This window comes from Kryptolebias marmoratus, linkage group LG10, assembly GCF_001649575.2.
Source record: "Kryptolebias marmoratus isolate JLee-2015 linkage group LG10, ASM164957v2, whole genome shotgun sequence".
Taxonomy (NCBI): domain Eukaryota; kingdom Metazoa; phylum Chordata; class Actinopteri; order Cyprinodontiformes; family Rivulidae; genus Kryptolebias; species Kryptolebias marmoratus.
This window is the reverse complement of record NC_051439.1, coordinates 21,367,863-21,389,930: the sequence shown is the minus strand read 5'-3', so window position 1 is coordinate 21,389,930 and position 22,068 is coordinate 21,367,863.

Sequence of the window (22,068 nt, the reverse complement as noted above, 5' to 3'; positions counted from 1 at the left end):
AATGACAGACAGGTAAATCCTTGTCATCATCTGATTCCTCTCTTGGCTGCTGCATTTATTCCCACATTCCTCCACCCCTCTAATTTGCCAAAGAGACAGGTCAAAGGTCATGCTTCCCATGCAACCTGCTCCAGACACCCAGGGGAGCCATTTTGGCTCGAAACCTCTTCCTTCCCTCTGACCCCCACCATCCAGGCCGGGTCAGAGTGTGGTCACGGTCAAGGACTGAGTGTTTGCTCAACATCACGAAAGAACACACAAAGACACACACAGCAGTGTTGTCATCCATCACCAGTATGTGTTTCACACTCAGTCAGCTTGTGGATGTCAGCGCAAACAATATTGATTTCTCATTCATCTCTCGCAAAGACCAACAGGAGAGGAAACTGACGAGCATGTGGGGGAAGAAAAAGGCAAGGAGAAGAAAAACAACAACAAAACAAATAGAACAGAAAGAATGACAAAAAGGAAACCCCAGATGGATTTGTTCTCTTAAGGTGTGACTAAAACTTTGGCTTCACTGGACCTCTCAAACTCAAATGGGTTAGAATGGTTTAGTTAATTTTAACTAACAATATTCAATAGTGACAGATTGTTTTACACAGTTTTTATTAAATTTTATAAAATTAGGACAATGCCAAAATTAACTGAATAACAATAATTGAATAATTGTTTTAGTATTTCTCTATGTTTTGGAAACTTTATTCCCAATCTATCTTTGGGAGAAATTGCACATCTGATTGAGGTAAAAGATACCAATAAATCTTTAAATGCTTTCATGTAATCTACACTTTTGTTTGTTAAAAATGCAACTCTGAAGGAGTATTAAAGTGAACATCACACTGTTTTGCACATGGGAACACAACTGCTGTCTTGGGTCGACGTTTGCTTGAAAATCAGCTCAATCTAAATAAAAAAAAAAGAAAAGCTCATTTATGCACAGAAATTCAAAACGTCACAAATTTGAAGAAACTCATTATTATTTATGCAAAAGCAAGATCTAAAGTTGCTAAAGTTAATTTGGGGAATACCCAACCATCTTTTATTTATAAATCATAGATATTTTCTGATATCTTTCTGTCATGATGAACAGAAATCTGACTTTTTTCTGAATTTAGATACTTTGTTTTAATGAGCAGTTTCTATTCCAACTTGTCCAATGTTTGGATGCATGTTAATCTGAAACAGTTTATGATTGTTTTACACATAAAATAATGCATTACTTCATAACACCTTGATACTTAATTCCACAACGACTGAAACAGTAAATAATTATATTCCTATGAGTGAAGTTGTAAAAATGTTTCCACTACAGTTTCTTCAGAATGAAGCTTTGAATCTTTACCATTCTTTGACTGTTTTCCTCAAACAGAATTCTAGCCTTTTTAATTTTTTTTATTTTCCCATTTTCCCAGCATTGTGGTGTTTTTTTTTATCTTCTCCTGGTGTTTTTGTGGAGTGTGTGCAGATGCAGAAAGATAGACTGTGGCTCTGTGTGTGTGTGTAAAAGTCCCTGGCCATGCTCTGGCTGCAGCAGCAGGCGGGGGGCAGGAGGAATAGGGGCATTTATCAGCCCTCTAAGTGGCTGTAGGAAAAGCAATGCTCGCTGGGAGTCGAGCTGACAGCAGTTTTCCTCGGATCGATCCGCAGCACTGCTCCAGTTTATGACAAAAGAGTTCACGACACGGCAGTCACAAAGTCAATATCGTGATAAATACTCCCCCTCCACTCGCTCCTGTCCGCCACTTTACCAGGCATTTGGCCTGACAGTTATTACTCCCGTGGTAAATCCACTGACCAGAGGGGAAGAGAAAGGAAGAAAAGGCACTCTGCTCCAGGTCTCTGCACAGGATTTATGGACCTAGGTGGACTAAGTTTACTTAATTTGAAGAAAAGATATTTGATAGTTGCTCCTCTTTCAAAGACGCCAGTCGTGTAGTTTTACTCGGAGAAGTAAAGTTTGTTAAATGCGTCTCTTTTATGAATGCAAACAGAAAACATGAGGTGTTTACTTCCAGCTTTGTTCAAACATTTAAAATAGATTTTTAATGAATCCCCCTTTCCTTTTCTCCAAGAAGCTAATTTGAAAAATGAATACCAAATTAAAATCCGGGATTAAATCAATCGCACACTTATTTGTTGGTGCCTTGACCGACTAACACCCAAAACTTTTCATTGCCTGCTTGTTGCATTAATGAGAAAAGATCTCTGCTGCTCAATTTAGCACAAATGAAGAAATATTAGAAGATGTTTCGTAATTTGCCAAAGATCCTTGCCTTAGCGCTAATCCAACATGATAAATCCTTTTACAGTTAAAAGTAGCCTTATCCTTGCAGAGGGCTGGGATCACAGTAATCAACACAGACGATTATGCAGATGAAAATTACACTTGTACATATGAATATTTTCAATTATTCTGCTCATAATAATGCAAGTCTGGGTAAGATTAATATATTTTTTTTCAATAATGGCTTACAAACAAGACATCTAGTGCATGTTGAGTGGCAAGTTATCGTGTTAACAGCATGACTGCTAATCCCGTTAGAGTTTGAGAAACACATGAAAAGATCTCATTAAGATTTAAGTTGTTTCGGGATCATCAATAAAATGTTGGCAAGGACACCCCAACACTTCCCATTCCATCAGTCTGTGACCCACATTAAACCAATTCAAACTGACATAGATTCACTTAAATTCAATCGGATGAAACTTAAGGAACAAAACAAAATACCTGCTTGGTTCTTTTTATTTAGGTTTGTTTTTATTTTATTGCTGGAAAGCAAGATTGCCTACCTTTGGCTGAAGAGGTTATCTGGTTTAGAGGTTGTATAACTTGAGTTATGGCTCTTCTGGAGGTTTATTGAACATATTAACTCTGCAAATGCATGTTTATAAGCAAAAACAAGTGCATGACATGCAAACTGGTGCCATGTATGAACTAAGTGGTTGGCACATCTGAGCCAAGAATGAAGGCAGAGTGGAAACATTTTGTGTGTTTTAGAGAGTCCACCAACATATGAGTCCGATGACTACTGTCAGTCTGAATTTAAGTAAAAATAATTCATCTGGCTAAACAAAACCTTGGGACATACTCCACCCAGGACTATTTATTGAGCAATTCTGTATTCTCCTTCTACTCCAATGAAAAATGACAATGAGTGTTAAAGAAACCTAAACCTCGTTTTTATGTCTCTCCATAACCCAGTTTGTATTTTCTGATATAAGCAAATCTTTACTTAAAGAGTTTGTAGCATTTTTTTTTCTTTTTCGAGACTGAAATTGGTTCTAATTTAGGCTCCTACCATCATAGACATGGCTTCATCTAAAACCTGTTAAATGTGACTCCAGTCAGTTCCAGTGCTGTTGATAACACTGAAGGCCAATGTTCTTTTTTTTTTTTTTTTTTTATTGCATAAACAAATAATCCTTGTTTTCACTGCAGGGCTGCATCAGCTGCTGCTTAAATAATACACCCTTTGACACAATCTGACAAAACTATTGTAAATGACATGCAGAACAATAAAAAGTCTACATGTTGTTTTTCTATATCTTGATTTGATTTTCTTATTGCTAAATTCTGCTCTTTAATTAATTTGTGGCCCTGAATGCATTCTGTAGCAATTTACCACAAATCAATGATATATAACCCAATTCACAAACTGGAGATAAAGGAGAATTAATTAAGTTACACAGGTCAATTTATTTCTTTGTGCTCTTTATGCAAACCAGCTGTAGAGTTTTTTCTCTGCTGTGCAGGTTTGGATGCAGCATATTAACTTTGAATCATTTGACAATCCTACAATAAAAGCTTCAAGCATTAATGTCAAACTTTGCAGCACACTCGCTGTCATTTGGTTTTCACTGATTCTGTTGCTGTGCCTTTAGAGAACAGCTCTCTCTAACGGCCTGTAAAATCACACACAGAGTCAGTGGCTGCTTATCCGCCATGTGCACCCTGAATTACAGTTTGATATTACAGCCCAGCCTGCAGTTGTGCTGTATTGATAGGCCCATACATCAAACCTCCTCCTGACAATCACAGATGGCTAATTGGGACATTTTACAACCTTGCAGTTTATGCAGAGATTTTGATATAAATTAAGCACACAAGGCAGCGTCCCCTTTCATGAAGCAATACTTGGACAGTACTTCATCTGATGAATACCTGCTTTTATTGGCACAAAGACCTCCCAGCCCTCAGTGAAATGGAATATTGTTTTTCATACGTACCTGTCTGTGGTAATTAATTATGGTCTGCTGTATTGCCTCCAGTCAAACTTGGAAGAAAAATATCTGCTTTCATCTTTCTTCTTGTCTCCTTTTCTTCTTTGTCTCCTCTTTTTTTTTCGGTTTTCTCTCCGTGAGTGTGTCACTTTCAGTCCCTCCCACCTCTCAGAGTTTTTAGAGTTTTATTGGACAAAAAAAAAAACAATAGTCAGGCTCACTAAATGCACCCACGTGTAATCACACATAACCATACTGACTGTTTGCAGCTTTTCAACTGGTTTATTTAAGCTTTTCTGTGTTTGCAGGAGTCCCTTTTATAATGTCAGAATGTATTGCTGTGCAGTTTAAAAAGTCAGTCGTATACAGAAAAATACATGACATTCACTTCAGAAGAAGCTATCTCAAACCTGGTAAAAATAATTGTTTTATTTTTGCTTTAATATAATTAATGTCTGCAGTAACATAGCAAGAAAGTAGCTGGAGCACTAGATTCCCAATTAAGTTGTATTTTAGTTTAAAAAACATTCATTATTAAATGTTTTTGAAAAAACAATTGTGCCTCATATTTGATTTACTTTAGACTCATCAGGCCTCAGTAAAGTCTAACTGTGTTTTATCAGAATAAAAATGTGGATTTATCCCATGTTGTCTAAGAGTTTCATCTCTTGAAAGCATAAAAGGTAAAAAGTTTGGGTCCAAGCACAAAATTTTCCATCATATAGTAATTTTGAGAAGCTGAGTTTTAGATCCATAAGGTCCAGTTACTATCATAAGGTGTGTAAGAAAACAAATTTATTGTTTGGATAAAATTTAAGTAAGAAGCAGACAGCAATAGAGACCAGGCCTTCCTTTTCTCAGTCACCATTCTAGAGATTTTTTCTTTTAACTGCTCAGTTTTTTGTAAGAACTTTCTGATGAACAAGCCACATTTAAAGAGACTCTAACTTGAGCATTGCAGGTCTTTTCTTTTTCTCACAGAACTTGCATTTTACCACCAAAACCAAAAAAAAATCACCTTGTACACAAATACAAAACTGCCAGAGAAGTGAAAAGAGAAAGGAAAAAAAAATCCTCTCAGGTTAAAAGGGATAAAATAGAAGAGGTATGTTTAGAAAGGGTAAAAAAGGAAAAGGATAAGAGAAAAAAGGGTGTTTGGAGAGAGAATAAGATCTAAATGGAAGCTGGAGGAGAGGGGAAGATGGCAAATGGAAGAATTGGTTTACACTTGAATTTTGTTCCAGTTTCTCCAATTACCAGAAAAAAAGAGGATGAGAGAGATGGAGGAAGAGGGATATTCCAGGGAAACTGGCTTCAGGCAGCTCATTTTGTGAGTCAGCAGAGGAAACAGAGAGGCGGAAAAATGTTGTCACCTGACCTGCACATCGATGCAGGCCTGACACAACATGCACGGCGCAAACTGATCTACAAACAATTACACATACTGCAGTGGCATGCACAGTCCCAGGTTAATATAGAAGCACCGCCTCTTTATCATTACACAGATGGCCATGAGAGAACTTAATTCTTCCTCTATTGACTGAGTTTGCATCTCCGGTCCCTGCTGTAATGACTGATCCATCAACAAACCTGCTGGTGGCTCAGGATAAGTGAGCTTCACATAAATGAAAAGGAGAGACAGAAAGAAAAGACATAGAACTGAAAAAAGACGTAGCGCCTGCTTATATATTCTATATGTTCTCCACTTACTGCTATCTTTTTGCATTGATATTTTCACATTTCAGCGTACTTGACACTTTCTTAAAGTCAGATTTTAAACACTAGACATAACCAACATGTGGTAAGAAATGTTAAGAAGAGATGCAGATAAAATAAGAAAATAAATTAAAAAGTTAAGTTCAGTTTATTCTCCAATGACCTCTTCTTTGTTTCCAGACTTGTGTTGATTGAAACTTTACTGGTAGTTTCAAACAGCCTCTTATGTTTTCTATCTACTGAACTCTTTGATTTTTCTTGACTAAAATCTTTCAGTGGTTTGATTTCTGACCTGCTGCTGGGGGTTACACTTTATTTTGAAAATTTAACACAGTTTATTACTCTGTTTGACTTCCTGTCTTATCTTCTCTTTGCTGGTCTTGCATGTTCAGTAGAATGGCAAAGAAACCATTTATTTGCAAAGCACCTTTCAAGACAAGTGAAAATACTTCATAACGAAACAAAAATATTGAAAAAAAATAGCTTGTGATTGAACAACAAAATTAATTTAAAGCAAGTTTACAATGATGAGTATTAAACAGCTTTTTAAAAGAGACCACCAAGTGCCCACGTCTCAAGCCAAAAGGGACAGAGTTCCAAAATCTGAGGGTCACATCTGCAAAAGCATTGTCTCCTTCAGTTTTCAGCCTTGTCGGTTGTGTTGCCAACAGGCCGGTTCATTTGATCTCAGGGACCTGCTGGGACATATGGATGCAAAAGCTTTACGATGATTGCTGCTGGTTGACAATGTAGAGCTCTGAAAGCAAAAAGCAGAATCTTAAAATAGACTTTAAAATTGTTAGGAAGGCGGTGCAACTGAAATAGCAACAGTGTCACAGATGAATACTTGGAGGACTTGGTAAAAAGCCTTGCAGAGGTGATGAGTGAAACCAAAACTAAAACTTTAAACTTGAAGATGACAGGTAGTCACTGTAATAACCTGTTTGTAATGAATCCAACTAGAGAGGAAAAAATGGTGTAAAAGTCTTCAATTGAACCTCTTGTTACTCTCCATGACAAACTGGCTGTTAAGGAATAAAACATCAAATCTAAAACGGATTAACTGCTCATTCGTACCAACATTTCACATCCTCCCTTACCCATCATCATCAGGCAGATTAGGTGCACAGGTTTATGCAGGTTTTTCTTAAAATCCATGTAAACACAGTCCTGAAGTTTCTTGCACTCAGACAAAAACAAATGTTGAATGGTGAAACACATAATTAAATTTAGTCCCATTTGGGAGATGTTATTGCGGGTAATTTAGTATCTAATAGTAGAATAGTCTGCAGTTAATTCTCTGAGGATTACTTCTAAAGAACTGGAATGAAGTTAAATGAAAGCATTGCTGCTTTTTGAAGCCCACACCCAGAGAGGCATTGCAGGAGGAGACGAAGGGTTAACCAGCTTCACACAATCCTGTTGAATTTGCTTAACTCTGACAAGTTCAGACTTCTGCAGCCAAAAAAACAACGGATGCCATCTAAATGTTAGCCATTTCCACTTTTCCACTTTACAGCCACACATAACCCTCATCGCCTCTTTTCTTTCACCTTTTCCTAAAGATGCCTGCGAGATGAAAGGATGTGGCCCGTGCCTTATCACTGTCTTTAGAGCTTGTGAAAACTTGGCAGCACCTCAGCTTTTTAAACGAGAGAGACAGAGAAGAGAAATAGCATTGGGGATTATAGTTCTGAGGACAAACCTGACTATTCACACTTGGCATTAGCAAGACAGCCCGGGTACAAGAAGGATATTTTTTATTCCCTTCAATTTAACTTTAATTACTCAAATCTCGGCGAGGGCACACAAGAAAAGCCCAGGCATTTGTGTCTGGGAGATTAGCAGACTGCCCTGCCAAGTCCTCGCCGGCGCTGCATCGTTAGATAGAATTCAAATTCAAATCCAGGCTAAAGACAGTGCAGCTGTCGCCCCCCTGGCCTGAAAACCCCCTGGATCAGGAACGAGCTGTCCTCCCTCCTCCCTGCTTTCCCCAGGAGAAGCCTAATCCTGCCTCCCTCGCTTCCTCTATTTCCACCGCTCTGTCTCTCCTTCTGATGACTGTGACAGCTCAAATAAAGCCATTAAAGCCTCTCTGAAATAATTAGTAATTAAAAATAAAAAAGTGGGTTGTTTTGTATTTCTCTGGCATCCTTCCACAAGCAGGGAGTGGAGGCTGTGTCTGGAGGTGTGAGGGGCTGATGCGCCTTTCACACCTACTCAGATCATTTTTTCAAGTGTGGCTAACGGAAGGATTTCTTTATGGACATATCAGGTTAAATAAACACTTTCACTTCACACGTCCTCCCGTCTCTCAGGGGAAAACTTGCTGGGCTTTCCTCTCCTCAGGAAGTTTGATGACATGCCGAAATTCTGATTTCTGTGACGTGTAATACTGCAAGTCCTCTCTGCGGGCTTTTTAATCTTGTCAGAGTAGCAGTCTTTCTCTTCCCCACCTCCCTCAGTCGGCTGTATCCGAAGCCTCTTTGGAAAGATGGTTCAATGCGAGAATGTCTCACACAACGCTAAAATCCCCACTAGTTGTTCGCCTTTCACCCGCAATTGACTTTGTGAACACCTGCAATGTCTTTGATAAGTAGCTAGTCTTATCTTCTTTAGGAAAGCAGACCCCATTATCATGGGTTCGGGGGCAGATACCCCCATCGTGCTGCAGGCCGCAAATGATAATCCACGCTGCCACACCGCTGAAATCCTGGTAAAGTGATCCTAAATTGACAAAACCCTTGGATCTTCTGGAATAGGTTAAGCCTCATCTATTAGTGCTACAGTAGCTTTGGATAAAGGTTCGTCAGCCTTGTGCCACTGCTGAGAACGTCTTCAGCTCTGCCGTCCTTTCACTAATCATCTTTTAATCCCTGCAGACACAGCAATGCAAAGGGGGCAAACAGTTCATCAGCACCCTTCCTTTAAAGTCTTAAGGTAATTTCTTCACAAAGTTTTGTGGCTGTCTGTTAAAACTCAGCACCAGAGGCTCGTGCACAGAGCGTCGCAACTGTTTTTTCAGCTGATCCAGATTCTATAAGAGCAGTAATTGATTGGCATGATGGAATTAATGGGAGACTCCCTGTGCTGAAGGGAGAGCAGGCTCAGGCCTGATACATTAAATATCTGCCACAGCATCGCTTGCCAAGCATCTGATCCTGATTTCAAAGGACTCAGACCTGGACTGGATTAAAAAACCCAATAGGCATCTGTTGGAGATGCTAGCAAGCAGCAGTCCTGGGTTAAGTCATGGTATGCCAGCTTAATTACAGGTTTGTTTAAACAGTCTTGTTTCAATGAGATAATGAAAAGTTGACTAAGAGGAAATAGGTGGGACAGGGGGCTCATTCACAATCATCTGCATCACAAAAAAATGACAAATACAATAGAATTAACAACATTGCTCAGATTTCTTCTTAGAAGTTTACTCTTTACCTTCTTACGAAGTTTCAACAAGCCGCAAGAGCAAGTTAATAACCCCATACCCGTCCTCCCTTCTATCTTTTCACCCGTCTTTCCATCATCCCTCCTCACACCTCCTCATCCTCTCTCCCAGTCTTCTCAGGCCTAAGGGAGGGAATAGCGATTAATATCTGCCTAACTTGTTACCTAATTCATTATGGAATAGCAGTTAATTTGATTTGATATTATTTTAATAAAATTCTGTAATATATTAGATTGTTTCAGGCTATCAAAATCATTTTCCAATTATTACGGTTACTCAACCAAGTCCGGCTTCTCCCCCCTCCTTTTGTGTCAAACAGCAGTTGGTCTCAGTGTGCATACATTAGCTGCTGCAATTCCATCCCACCAACTGATGGGAGACAAAAACATATGTGTATGCATGATTAAACCCCAAATGTTATTAGTGTTATTGATCAGTGCTGCTGTGATAGATTGGTGTGTGTGACTGGCTCAGCAAGGTGTTTTAAATGTGTTTGATGGAGCCCTTGTATGGAGGAATGAATAAAAAAAGAGACCTGATTTCTTTCTGCGTTAAGAGCCGCAGAGTTTTTTTTCGCTCCGTGTTAATTAGTAACATGCTTCAGTGACTCTGCCCTTTCCTGATGCATCAAGGCTTCATTTTGGAAGGATGAAATCTAAGCCGTCCCCAACCATGACCCAACAACCCCACCCCTACATATAAACACGCACATGTCACTGAACCATGCGGACCTTTCAGAACCTTTGTTGAACAGACAGATGAACCTGACTTTAAATTTTGAATATTAATTATATGTGCGTAATAAATTTTAATTAAACGCCACTAAGATAAAACAACTCTGCCACCCACTGGTGTAAACTGGTATATCTTAATATATTAAATGTTGTAAATTTATCAATATTTGTATTTAATCATAAAAACAAGATATCAATACATAATACAGCCCAGTGTGTACCAGCTATGTATCGGTTACGTATCTATGTACGTAGTACACATGGGTACATACTTGGTCCATACTGGGTATTTACCTTGTACATACCAGCTACTTACCTGGTAAATAGCTGATATATACTTATTTGGAACATACCGACCTGGTAACACATCATATGCTTACTTGGTACTTACCATGAATGTATTCAGTATGCACCAGGAAAGTACCAGGTTCAGGTATGTACTGGGCTGCATTATGTAATGTTACCAAAAACAGTTAAGCTAAGAAACCATGCTTAAAAATCAACACAACCCATGATATACTTAGGTGTTCTCTGTGGTGCACTACTTCTTACTTCTCAGCTCAGTTTCTGCTTCACTGGAAAGGTTTTAGTGTTAAATAGATATGCCCTGGTCAAGATTTATAATTCCAATAATTGCATTATTTTCATTTATTTCATGCAGGATACATACCATAAATATATTACATTTTTGTAAAATCTATGACATCATGTGCTTGACATCTCGGTAGCTCTCAAACCAAAATAATCAAATTTTTACCATGAATAAATCTGCAGGTCAATCAGACTCAGGCTGCTTGACCCATTCAAGTGAGATGTGTAAGTTCTGTCTGGTAAAGACATGATAATAATTTATTCTATAAAATGTGTAAGTAAGGGAATTACTATTCCTCACAATTTTACTGATTCCCCTGTAAAACCGAGAGGAAGCAATCTTTGCTTTGCCAATGACATAGACCTTTTAAAAGTTCCACCAATGATCAAGCTAGTCAAGTAAAGAACCTTAACCCTAGTAAGTGGTGGACATGGCATGGATATTAGTGATGAGAAGACCATAGTATCTGGAAAACAGGAGCCTGTCGAGGTGAACATCAGGGAGCTACATCTTGAACATGTTAGACAAATCCCTTACCTTGGGTCTTATTCCCATCAGATGGCAACTCAGTTAAAGAGGTCAAGACAAGAATAGCATAGCTGCCATTGCCCAAGCAAGACTTAAACTTGTATAAAAGGACAGATCAGTGGTGCTGTTTACTACAGTTAGACTACTGCGTTCACTTGTCCTGAAAGTCCTTCACTATGCTGCTGAAATCAGGACTTTGAATGCTGAGATAAAGAAAAGAATGTGCTTTGGAAATGACCTGGTTTACTGGTCCTCCCACACTAAAAATGCTGAGGTCTGGTGCAGAGTCCATGTCCTCATTGGAGATCATGACTCCTTCCTAAAGCAGATCAAGGTGAAGAAACTAAACTGTGTTTTTTTCACATAGTGAGTGCAAGGAAACTCTGACAAATATAATCCTCTAAGAAACCGCTGAAGGAACCCATAAAAGGGGGACACATGACATCCATCCCTGGACAGGGCTTCCTATCCATACCCTCAACCATCTTCCTGAGGATAGGTCAAGGTGAAAGTTACTAGTGAATAATGTTTGTACTGCCCCCACGGCAATAAACTAAGGGACTGATGCTGATGATGAACAAATAGTCTTGATTAAAACATTTTTAGTTTTTCTGCAATATTCTACTGTATAAGTTGTGCTCCTTCTTCATTTTAGCACTTCAGCTTGCATGTCTGATTTGTGGAGAAAAAAGTTATTTTACTTTGCTGTTTGTCTGCAGGTCATGGTCGCGTTCAAGTTTCTTTTTAGGTATTGTTATTTCAAGATTCTTACACGTTTCCAATCAGACTAAATCATTATGACCTCAGATTACTTCCCATTACATACAGGATGTCTTACTAAAGTGCAGAAAAGTTTTATTTGAACATTTTTCCCTCATGGAGACATGATTAAAGCTGACATCAACAGCTTTCCTTCATTCATATTATATGCCATCATAAATTGGTTTTCAAGGTTCTTGTATCTCATCTTGGGTTCAAAAAGAATTTGTATCTTCCTTTTAGTTGGGCAAAAGTCATCCAAAGCTGACAATACAAAGTGTAGTTTTTGTTTACTTTTGAGCATTGTAAAGTCAGTGTTGAAATGTTTCCAAAGTTTTCCACATAGGAATGTCTTCATGTCCCACCAGGGACACAAACACTCTGGATCACTGCTACACCATTTTGAGGGACTCGTACCACTCAGTCCCCCGTGCAGCCTTGGGACTCTCTGATCACTGCATGGTTCACCTCATCCCGTCCTACAAGCAGAAGCTGAAGTCTGCTAAGCCTGTGGTCAAGACGGTGAAGAGATGGACCAACGACGCCAAAGTGGAATTACAAGCCTGCTTTGACTGCACTGATTGGAGTGTTTTTGAGGATGCAGCCTCAGGCCTGCATGAACTGACTGATACCGTGACATCTTACATCAGTTTTTGTGAGGATTTGTGTGTGCCCAACAAGACCTTCCGCACATACAATAACAACAAACCCTGGTTCACTGGTCAACTTCGGCAGCTTCGACAGGCCAAGGAGGAGGCCTACAGAAGTGGGGACAGAGTCCTGTACAACCAGGCCAGAAACGCACTGACGACGGAGGTGAAAGCAGCTAAGAGGAGCTACGCTGAAAAGATCAAAACCAGCCTTTCAGCCAACGACCCGACGTCAGTGTGGAGAGGCCTGCAGAACATCACCAACTACAGGAGACCATCCCCCAACACTGCAATGAGCCATCAACAGGCCAACGAGCTGAACCTGTTCTACTGCAGATTTGACTCATTCACACCTCCCGCCCTCTCAAGCACCATAGACCCATCTTCAGCCCCCACCATTCTGCCATCCCCCCCCTCTGACCCCTCCCCAGCACTCAAGATCTGTGAGGAGGATGTTTGTCAGCTCTTCCGCAGACAGAAGATCAGGAAGGCTCCCGGCCCAGACGGTGTGTCCCCCTCCTGCCTGAAGGTCTGTGCTGATCAGCTGGCCCCCATCATCACCAAGATCTTCAACAGATCCCTGGAGCTGTGCGAAGTCCCGTCATGCTTCAAACTCTCCACAATAATCCCGGTTCCCAAGAAACCCACCATCACAGGACTGAATGACTACAGGCCCGTGGCCCTCACATCTGTCGTCATGAAGTCCTTCGAGAGACTGGTGCTGACACATCTGAAGGACATCACGGACCCCCTGCTGGACCCCCTGCAGTTTGCCTACCGGGCAAATAGATCAGCGGATGATGCAGTTAACATGGGACTGCACTACATCCTGCAACACCTCGACTCTGCTGGGACGTACGCCAGGATGCTGTTCGTGGACTTCAGTTCAGCATTTAACACCATCATTCCAGACATCCTCCGCTCCAAGCTCACCCAGCTCACTGTGCCCTCCTCCATCTGTCAGTGGATTACAAACTTCCTGACTGACAGGAGGCAGCAGGTGAGACTGGGGAGCACCACATCCANTTTGGCTGCAGAAACTGCGCTGGTTCCAGAAATTCAAACCTCATACCATCCGAGGCTGAGCTTATCCTAAGCTTGTTAGTATGTGCGATGCTGGGACAGATAGGGACTTTCACATTACCATAACGCTGCTGAATTAACTCTGATCTTCCACCGCACCAGGAGGGAAAACTGGCCCACAGAAGTTCTTCAATATGCTGTCCAGGATATTATGATAACATGCAATTATAAATGTTTATAATCTACTTAGAGGAGAAGCAGGGTTCAAATATATGTCTGTATTAGACTTATTAAAGCACCAACAGATTTTCTGTCCCACCATCATGATGGCTGAGTGAAATATGCAGACTAAACCAGAAAAGGGGAGCTAATTAAAGTTTAGTTTGTATAATTATTTATCATGCCCACAGCTGGCACATGGAGAGTGATGTAAACACTGTTGGAAACAGGCAGACAGACAGAAGTACTTCATTAATCACAGCATGGGGAGTTCTTGTTTTGCAAGAACAAACAAAATATAAATTTAAATTGGAAATAGTGCAACAAACTAATAGAAAAATGGGGCAAAACAAAAATAAAAATTGTGCAAAAGGACTTAAAGTGTACAAATGATTTTAAAGTGAATAAAATAGAGGTCAGGTGACAGATTTGTTGTACAGTGCAATGACAGAACATGAGGGTTTATCACAGCTGATAGTCAGAATAACATTCAACACTAATGACAGGTTCTTCTAATGTTGTGCAGCCCTAGTTTGAACTTTTTGCTGCTAATGATACAAATTTGTGATTAACAGGCTTGTGAGTCTTTGAGGCTTAAAAGAATAGTAGTTCAGGACTCATTACTCATTACTCATTTTTTTTTTTTTTAACAAACTGCAAATACTGTATATTATGTTCATATATATCCAGTTATTCATATGTATATATGTATCTCTGAGCATATACATCTATATTGTACATATACATCTTCATCTTCCACAGACTAAGACTACTCAAAGAGTGTTGTGAACCGGAGACAACAAATTCCTCGTGTGTGCCTACACACCTGGCAAAAAATCTGATTCTGATTCTGATTCTGATTCTGATGTCTGTAATTATGGGTTGCACAGTGAATTGCATCCAGCTGTAACAGCAGAGGCAGCTGATGGCTTTTATTTGACCACAGACAGGTTTGCTGTCTATCTACCTTGTCCAGTAGCTCTCATGTCTGAGCAGAGGGGTGCCCCAGGGTACCCGTCAAGGCCCCAACCGGGTTTTATGAGTTTCACCTTTCTGAAAGCTCATAATTCAGATTTGACGAGCTGTTGGTATTTTTCCAAAGACATACTGATCTCCTGCCAATGTACACATTCCACTTCCACCTAAAGGGTTCTCATATTTTCCGTACCATGACAATGGAGTTCACTTTTTAACGCCCTACTTTTTATCTCTTATTGCTTAGCCGCCCCCTTCCTTTTCTCCCTGCAGTCACAGTATTATCATGATTTATAGAAGAGTCCATTTTGTTTTCAGTTTCAAGACACTCAAATCAAAGTACCAAAGCAGCGCTTTATCTTGGTTTATTGGAAGCCACTGCATACTCCCCTCTTGGTCAGTTAAATGTATTTAAGTGTAAATTTAGATAAAAAATAGTCTCAGAGCCGCAGATTTCATTGTTTTCTGTGTCAGTGATGAATCTCTCTTTTTTGATAGTTACTCAGGGAGAAGGAAAAATGCAGGCTTGAGTGTGCTGCAATTTCCTCAGGAGAAAAAAAAGAAGAAACAAGAAAGAAAGAACTCAGAATAATCTGATTATTCTACCTTATACCCTCTGCAGTTCATTCAGTGATGTGTTTGAACATTATTTAACATGTCAAAATATTTTAGTCATCATTTTGACTTTTACTCTCTTAGTATTTGAGCAGGCTAGATTTTTTTTCTTGACTTCTCTAGTTGGGAGGAAACTCCTTAATGCTCAAAGCAACTAGAAAGGTTTTGATATGCAAAGAAAGTGATAACAAGGCTTGCTAATTTTGTCTTAGAACACATCTCGGAATAAAGCAAAAAAAATGCTTACACTCGAACTCTCCGCAACTCATTCATTCAGTTTCAACAGTCAGAGAAATAAAGAAAAACACACACTACACAGAACACATGAAACCCCCCCCCTTTGTCTAAATCAGGTAACAATACCATGCTGTCTGTCAGGCCAACACAAAAGCCTTAAAGATACACCCTGCTGTGTCTACGATTCTCGAAGAAAGTATCTGTATAGGTGGATGTCGTTTTATGATTTATGCCACAAGGACACGGTATAATAGAACAATGGCCTGAGTCTTTTTGCTGGAACAAAGAGGACTGCAGGAGAGCCCCAGAATGGCAAGATGCTGTCATTTATTGCAGGTATTATGAATGGAGAGAAGCCGGAATTGATTTCCTGGATACAATACCGGCACAAGGTGTTTGTTGGTCATCACTTGTAATCCAAAACAGCCTTGATTAAGGGGCACAAAAACACACACAAGCAAAGAAAAACGTAAAGCAAAAACTAAAGTGACATATAATTCTGACCCAAGTTGACTTTCAAATACTTAATTTGTTTTCTTGAATACAAGGAAAAATAGCAGAAATCCTTTTCAGCTTCATACCAAAACATAGTGTATAGCTGTTTTTGGTTTGTGTGTGCTTAATAAATACCAAGAAAACTACAATGGTGTCATTAGGTTTCATTTGACACTCATAAAGACCATTTAATTGTCCTCATTTGGAGGTTTTAGATGTTTGAGTTTTCTCCAAAGCGTTGATGTAATTTAAAGTAACTTTGCCTCAAAATGTTGCTTTTGTTTTTTTTGTTTAATGTTGCTGTTTCACACATTGATAAGTATTTGATTATAGTTAGATATTAAAGAATGTGGTTAAGTGCAGCAGTACATAAACTTTTGAATAATTAAGTGAGGGATCATGTTCCATCAGTTTCAGTCTGGTTACAGAAAAGATTCACTTTAAAGAAATAATGTGGATTAATGGACAGAGTGGTTGTTGATCAACCAGAAATTGTATGTGTAAAATACTGATTTGTTCATTGGTATGTCTCTGTAAAATGAAATAAAATAAAATAAAAAAGAAGCTGCTGAAAGTGCAATGAATGCAAACTCATGAAAATGGGAAACACAACATAATAGACATGATAAAAAAAGACAATATTTATCAAAATAATTCAACTTTCATCACATACAGTAAGAACCAAAAGTAGTAAGGTTTTTACTGAACATATAAGGAAATAAAAGTTAAAGATATTTCTGTTAAAATGTTCATTTTACTTCATTTCTTCAAAACTATTGGGCAAAAAAAAAAAAAATGAACCTATCAGCAGGAAACTGATTTCTGTTTAGTTCACTGCAGGAGCTGCTTGTGTTTCCATATGAACTAAATGTTCGTATTCAACACATCGTGCACAGAGGAGCAGTTATGTTGTTTTGAAATTCAGCCCACTTCTTTGGTCAACACAACTTTTGAGTTTAACCTCCATCTGACTTCAGCACATGTCTTTTTAACTGCTCTCCACCGAGGCAGCAGGGGCACCGTGTGAGCTTCCTGCACCCTGTGCATTAAAACCTTCCTCTTATGTTCCAGGAGATTGAAAGTGTCCAGCGTATTATTCAAATGACACACTGCCTCACTGGGCGCCTCTTTTCTTTCTCCTATCTCTTTCCCTTCGTCCTGCCCCCCCTCCTTCACATTATTTTTGAAGACAACTGTGGGCTACAGGATAAGAATACTGGTTGTGGTGCTTGCCGGCACTTCCTCCTCAGCCCTGATTTGAATAAAGAGCTTTGAAATTAAGTGGACAGGCCCCGTCAGGAAAGCAGCGGTGCGCCTTTAAGAAAGCAACCGTGCCTGGGTAAATTATTTTGATTGACGGTACCAGGATTTTTTTTTTTTTTTTTGCGTGCTGGCTGAATTAATTGTGAGAGCCAGGGGGCATCTTCTGGGGCCAGGTACCGGCGCACCACGCTGCAGCCCGTTTGATCTCCTGTAGCCGTCTCCCGGTGGTACCAGCAGCCCGGGCACTGAGGGCCAGAGGGCAGACGAACAAAGGCAACTCTGCATCTGTGAGCCACACTCCATACGCCTTCTCTGAAATAGGAAAAAAAAAAAAATACAAAGCTTTGGAATGGGCAGCCAAAAGTTTGAAAATGGATTTCCAAGCTCATTTGATGTTAAGTCTTTAGTGTCAAGAGTGGCATATTCATTGATAAAGAGAAAGGAAGGAGGGAGGGGTAAAGGTAGAAAGGAGAGAGGGAAGCAAGTAAAAGCAAAAAGAGCCGGAGCATCTTCTGACAAATAGCTTTTCTTTTTTTTCCCCCTGTCGGAGGAGAGGTGTGGACCGGGTTTTAAACGAGAGGGAGGATTAGGAACTGAGGGCTTAATGAGAAAAGGATCCCTCGTCAGTGGACAGGCCCTGTCAAAAAGAAGAGGCCAGTATTCACTCCAAAAGCCAGCAAACACACACAAATGTGCACATACCTCCAGACCCAAATCCCATCAGCTGAAGCCCAGCACCAGCCTATATAACCTCCTATCTACAGCTGTCTGTCAGTGGAAAAAACCAGCTGCAGAGCTGGTTGTCCTTATCAGTCCTGGAGCTCAAAGTACTGCGCTCACATCGAGACTCAAGTCCAGCTGCCTCTGGTCTCAGACTCAATCCTGTTGAGTTTCAGTCTCTACTGCGTCTGCTGGCTGCCTGATTTACCGCCTTGGTTACTGACAACATTAGCCAAGCCATATTTCATCCATCTGCTGTACATCAAAACAATGAAGCGATGCAAAAACAAAGAATTTTGAATATCTCGCTAGCTGAACACCAGATTAGCCAAGTCATGCTTCAATGGGCACAGGCTTCAAAATACCATTTATAGACAATATAATACCCGATTATTCATGTATTTCATTGAGTATTTTATGATACACCTCCTAGAATTCATGTTTGCAGCAATGCTGGGGCAACTCACTGCATATAAAGATGATAAAAGTTACTTCACTGACACAAATGCAAATGAGATTTTGTTTGCTGGTCTTTAGACCTGTTTTAAATTTTACACATTGTTCTTGAATTTGCAACCTTCATACAACATTTCCTAAACTGGTTTGAACAGTTAAGGAAAAATAAATAACTTTGTAATTGTTGTTTTTTTGTTGTTCAAGTGACAAATCATGGCAGCAGTAAATGTCAAATCGCATTAAATCCCTTTCCAATACATTTTAGCTTTATCTCTATGTTTTGCTTCTTCACACAGAGGGATAATGATGTCCCAATTTTTTAATCATCTAGAGGGGATGTTGAGGTACATATAAGTGACCCTTCAAACAAACATGTTCAATGAAAATGTGAGACCTGAACTATAAAACTTGCAAGTTCACAAAATGTATTTTTTGTGTTTAAAACATTGTTGTCACATCCACCATTTGTAATTTTCTACTTGGATGTAGTTAAACTCATCTTGTTTAGAATTATTGTCAATTTTTGTTAAAAACAACAAATAATGTTGCAAAATAAGGCCCCCTTCGGAGTGGATGACAAACCCAACTACGATATAAAAAATAAATAAATGAATGCAAGAATGACATAGTGTTAGTAAGGTATTTAAATTGGGTATTAGCGACGCTCCTGAAGACTCCTTGGACTTGAAATGGTCATGGCAGGTTTTAAAAATGCACAAATTTCCATAGCAAGATGATGGTGCTTTTATTTTAATGCTGGCAGCATATTAAGGTTGTGGGAAGAGTGTTGAAAGTTGACTTGGGACCAACGCTTGGTCAAAGAAAATTTGAAGCAGGACGACCTTTGCCTAGGCTATGACACATAATACCCACATATCATACCATCATGCCCTCATGGTGGTAGAATGGTTGATCTTCTAGCCTGTAGTGGCATCCTAACGCGGTTTGGGAAAGTAGTACCAGGGCGTGGTGCAACTGTGGGCATAACAAAACTCACAGCTACTCAACTTTTCCAAAAAGGCTGGTGTTCAGGTCTTTGGGAATGTAGTTCTCTTTTCATTCATTGTTTGTAAAGTAATTTCACTTCCATTCCAGTTAATGTTTGGTTATTTTAGATACAAAATCTTGATGGTATAAAGCAGTGGTGCCCAATCCTGGTCCTGGAGGGCCTCTATCCTGCAGGTTTTAGATGTTTTTCTGCTCTTCAGCAGGTCTTTGAGTTCTGCAGAAGCCTGTTAATCACTCAGTCATTCAAATTAAGTGTGTCAAAGCAGAGAAACAACTAAAACATGCAGCATAGCGGCCCTCCAGGACCAGGATTGGACACCTCTGGTATAAAGTCTAAAAATGATTTTAGTTAGGGCAGGTAGATGTCAAGCAGTCAGTTTTTGTTATCAACTTCCATTTTTTATCTTTGTGAAAAAATCTAACTCGGGGCAAAGTTTGCAAATTAGTCTCTGGCTAGAATGCCTATCTGCAAAACAATGGTTGCCCTGTTTTTAACATGTTTTATTTTAATGTACAATCTATTTTTCTAAATAAATAAATGTCAATTGTATTTTATTTTGTGCTGGAACTTGTGACAGCAGTACGCAAGATAGGGAAAAGGGAAACATATGTAGTTTGAAGAGAAATAAGTGGTGTTGAGAGATGTTGAGCGTTTCATATAATTTTGTGTTAATTTTAGTGTAAAAGGACAGCAGCCTGGTTGTGACCAACATTTGGTGCATTGGATTCATATCAGCAGCTGGTTCTTAACAGTGTTTTTATAGCTTCACCGTATGAGTGATCCTTTAAAAGCTGCATTCAGCTGTGGGCTGAGACACTCGGCATATTCTAATCTACTTGTTGATAAAAAGCAGTGAGATTTTCCATTTCCATTCGGAAGATGCATGCTTGTATGGAGAGGTTCCAAAGTGCAGAGCTACAGACATACCTATGATTATACTGCTTATACGCAGCAAACAGAAAGATGGAGCTGCGCGTGGTTGATAGAGAGAAAACAGTGTGCTTATGAAAATCGCACATTCCAGTAGAGAGGAATAATTTAATTTGCAAAGAAAAGACCCTAAGTCGTCCCTAAATGAAAGCCCCTGGGGTTCTTACCTCTGAACAATAGCCCTTTAATCCAATGAGACCCACACACAACCCTCATTCTGTTGTTCTTTAACTTTTTTATAGGATCTTTGTCTACGGTGAATCTTCTACAGTTTTCCTTTGGAGCTTTTTGAAAAATTAGATTTTATTCCTTTTGCTTTTACTGAATCATTTGAAAGTATTATGATATAAAGTTTAGAATCTGTTCTCTTTTGATGTGCATTTATTTTTCATTTTTATGTATTTTTTTAGCATTCATCCATTTAATTACATTCCTCTCAATCAAAAATTTTAACTGAGAACAGTATTTTAATTAAAATGAAATACTGAAATCAACTTCCATAAAAAAATACAAGTCAGTAAATAAATTAGTTTTATCCTCAGAAAGTATAAATGGCAGTTTTAAAAATACTTTTACCGATTTGCCTTCTTCTGAAGAAAATGTCTGTTTAGGTCATTTACATCTTCAATTAAGAGGACAAAATTAACACTGCAACAAAGTTGTCCGATAATCTGCCTTTGTCAAAGCCAGGAAATGATCTGACCTTCCAATGAGACACATTTTAGTCTGTTTATGATAGATGGATAAACTGTATCTGTCCCTCCAATCTGTAGTTTTAAAAACAGCTTGAGGTGTTTTAAAAATAAAAAAAGAAAGAATGCAATAAAGATTAAATATCAGTGTCTGTAGTCAATTTAAAAATTGAAAAAGTGAGCCTGAGCATTGTTAAAATTGAACAAAAAGAGTTTCATAAATTGTTTGTTTTGTATTGTTTCCACCTTGTCATGGAGCCAACAAGTTTAAACTTTTGGCTCTGAAAAAATCTCTCTTCATTAATATACACAATTAAAGCAGCAGAAATTATTTTTGCAGCTATGTGTATAAGTGAAGGATCTGCTGATTATGTCAGAAGAAATATATGAACTGAGATTTTTTTTATTCTTGGCTTTGATTTGTTAGAAGACTGGCAACAGAAATACAAAACTTGATCAGAGAAAGAAGTTACTACAGAGTAATAAAATATAATATTACTCTGTGTAAAAATGAGACCAAATGAGTTGTTAAAGAACTAGTTATGATCACTATATTCATGTTGTCATTATCTTTGAATTGTTCCTGGAATTAAACCAAAGTTTATTCTACAATCCAGATGTGCCTCAAACTTCATTTCCTTCTGTGATTTTAAGATTCAGTTTCTTTTTTAAAGATGCTACCTGTTGTAAAACGATCCTGTTTATAATGTAAAGTGCACCATTTTCTCTGGATGAGAAGCCTTGGATTGGTGTTTGGAAGTTTGGCATTTTGAGGGAGAGAGT